Here is a 3,818-nt window from a genome sequence, read left to right on the forward strand (position 1 = left end):
ACTCCTGATTTTACCACTAACTAAATTCTCTAGAGCTTTGAGGAAATGATTTTTATAGCAGCCCTTCTTTATTAAGCAGTCATATTAAATTATTCCTAGCATACTTGTAATTCACCAATGAACTGACACACTTTAAAATACACACTTTCTTAAAAATAAGGGATGGATCAGGCATTGATATACATAAATTAAATTAATTTGATAATGAACATGCAGAAGGAAGAAATCTTTAATCAAAAATGACCCTGGTGCCTTACAAGTAAAAAGTAAGGGCATTTTAATATTAAAGGCTAGCAAAGCATTGAATATGCATTAAATTTAGAACCTGGGGATGAACAAGAATCATCAGACCTGAGTTAAGATGTGTTATTTTTTTAGGGTACCTGGGTGGCTCAATTGGTTAAGCTGTCTGACTCTTGATTTTGGCTCAGGCTGTGATCTCAGTGTTATGAAACTGAGCCTTGCTCTGGGTGTCACACTGGGTATGGAGCCTGCTTAAGATTCTCTCTCCCCTTCATTCTGCCCCTCCCCCACTCTTTCAAAAAATGTGTTGCTTTTTACATGAGGTATTTCTATGGGAGGAACAGCTGATAACAGGCAGCCCCGGTGGCTCAGTGGTTTAGCGCTGCCTTCGGCCCAGGGTGTGATCCTGGAGACCTAGGATCGAGTTCCACGTCAGGCTCCCTACATGGAGCCTGCTTCTCCCTCTGCCTGTGTCTCTGCGTCTCTCTCTCTGTCTGTCTCTCATGAATAAATACATTAAAAAAATAATAAAAAAGAACAGCTGATAACAAAGACTACTATTGAAGAATACTAAGGTAGAGCACATATACATGATTTATATTTAGAAGTGACTCTATAATTGCATAGAACACCATTTATACAGGTGTCCAATACTTCACTTAAATATTACATATAAAAGTGATGGATCTCATCCATTTTATGAAACAAAACAAAACAAATCCTAACCCCCAAAAGACAATAGGTTTTTTCCTAATAACCAGAGAACGTGCTTGATGTTTTTACCTCCTAGTTCTACAGGGATTTCAAACACAGCCTTTGGGATCAGAAATATTTAACTTACTTTCTGGATGACTTTGGGAAAATTCTTCTAAACATCATTTATTTCTAAGCTGGGGTATGTATATTTATTTCATAGAATTGTTGGGAAAATTAAATAAAATAATGCTTATTAAAGCATTTATTTTAGGGTCTGGCCCATAGTCAGATAAGTTATTACTTATTTTTATTTTGTTGTTACTACTTCTTTTTCTGGACTTTATGAGTTCTCTGTGCCTGATGGACATGTATGGGTATTTATCCCTGAGGTATCTTTGGGTTTGAGAGATCTGGTACCAGGAAGTAGATGAAGAAATGCTGAATTGTGCTGATTTGTATGAGGATTGGTCATATGGCTTACAGTTGCTAGAATCCGAGATTGATTCAGCATTTTGACTGAGAAATGGACAAGTTGGATGAGGAAAAAAAGTTACTGCAGGGAGAGTAGAGATGTTAAATATTCAGCACTTCAAAACACAATCTTCTGGCCTCAGAACTGAACACAGCACACCAGTCAATTGGAGTTGATCCAAAAGATAAAACTTGTTTGCCATCTGTTTGAATAATCAGTGACACTCAAGGCCTACTTTTCTGTGGGTGAAGCTCAGGAATCTGTGTTTATTTTATTTTTTAAAAGATTTTATTTATTTATTCACGAGAGACACCGAGAGAGGCAGAGACATAGGCAGAGGGTGAAGCAGGCTCCATACAAGGAGACCAACGTGGGAGTCAATCCTGGGACTCCAGGATCACACCCTGAGCCAAAGGCAGACACTCAACCAACCGCTCAGCCACCCAGGCATCCTAGTAATCTGTGTTTAACAAGACTTCCAGATAACTCTGATATATGCCAAAATGTGAGAAGCGTGAGGTGTTCTGTTCATCAGCAAATTGGGACTGCTCAGATGGCAAGATGGTGAAGAAATTAAACTAATGCTTATGGAGGACCTACATTCCAGGCACTGTTCAATGTGTTCTCATATGCTTATTCTTCCCAATAATCTTTTAATGTAGATAGTTCTAGATAACTCAGATAAATGAGAGGAAAAAGAAAGAAGGAAGAGAGACAGAAGGAAGGGAGGGAGCAAGAGAAACAGAGGCAGGGAAGAAAAAAGAGAAGAAAGGGAAAGAAAGGACAAAGAAAGAAAGGAGGGAAAAGAAAGAAGGTAGGGAATGAAGAGAGAAGGGAAGGAGAGGGGGTAGGAAAGGGAAGGAAACTATATTTCTGAGTAGTTATATAGCTTTCATGAAACTAGTAAGAGGTTGAGTGAGAACTCAATTTTGATTTAATTTTCAAGCCCAGCATTTTTTTTCCTCTTCCATTCTGCCACACTAAGCAATATAGGTAAGAATCAAGCATTTCTATGGTGCCCACAAAATTAATTGTTTGAGCTAGAAAAAAAAATGCTGGAGAAATTAAATCTCAGTTCATTGCTTTCTTCACAAATATCGTTTCTCACAAAACCACTAGGAATCAAAAAGTCATCCAATTCCTAAAATCTTGGAATAACTTTATGCACCATGAAATCCAGAAAGGCTGTGGGAATAAAAGCATTTGTCAATGCAGAATTTGGCCCTTAGAGGTAGAAAATAAAGTTTTGGTCAAAACATCAGAATTGATAATAAAAATTCCCAGTCACTTTTAAAATTTTTAGCAGATTATGTATTATGCTTTCTAAAATGACTTTCCAGATAAAGTTTCAGGAAGAGATCTGAATAAAATGTTCTAGCAACTGTTTCTTTTTCTTCTGTGTTTTCTTTATGGTTTTTTTTTGCCAAAAACAATTTTTCTTGTGCCTGACAAAATGTAAATTAGACAAAGAATAATGCACCTTAAAAAATTAATGTATGCACATATTTATTTTAGCTAATGGAAACTTTAGCTATTTTATGCTAGCTACTTTAATTGGAACCTGTGCATGATCAGGTAGGTAAGAAATATGAATGCATTTGCATAAGGAAGCAGAACAAGATCACATGGATTCCTCAAGACTTGGTGTTTAGTTACTTATTGTCTACAGCATTGTCATTGGTGGTCATAGGCCAAAAGTGCTGGTGTGGTCTGGCGGGCTGGTGTCTTGCCAATGGCATTATCTTCACTGTGTAGGATGAAGGCTGGTCTTTGGTTTTCTTTCCTGTAGGTATCTTTGAGATACCTGAAATGATTATAGTATTCAAAGAGCAAACTGAACAAGTCATGTATCACGTCATAAAGGACAAGTGGTCTGTTTCCCAGTTGACTGTCATAATATTTGTGTGACCTTAGTTGTAAGGATTTCTTTTTCTGAACCATGTGGCATGGAAAAAAGAATCACAAATTCTCTTTGTTCAATACTAGTTTGTCAGAACCTTCTGATGGTATTTTCTGTGTGCTTATTGAACTGCATTCAATTATTCTGAGTTTTGTCTTTTTTTCTTCTGATTTGTGGTTGTTTGGCAGGTTATTGAGTTTCTATAGATTGTTTTAAAACTCCCATGCTCCCATTCTCTGTTGAAAATAATTCAAAGCATGAAATACAAAGTATATTATACTTTTATAGCCAGTTTCCCCAATTTTCGAATTTCTATGCTAATTATTTCCATGAGGTAAGTGACAGAATTCCTAAATTTATTTTTTAAAGGAATTTATTTATTTATTTATTTATTTATTTATTTATTTATTTATTTGGCATGGGTGGGGGGCAAGCAGAGTCCTTGCTGAGCTGAGCCCCGTGCATGCGGCTGAATCTCATAACCCTGAGATCATGACCTGATTAAGA

The sequence above is a fragment of the Canis lupus genome, chromosome 7, assembly GCF_048164855.1.
Source record: "Canis lupus baileyi chromosome 7, mCanLup2.hap1, whole genome shotgun sequence".
Classification (NCBI taxonomy): Eukaryota; Metazoa; Chordata; class Mammalia; order Carnivora; family Canidae; genus Canis; species Canis lupus.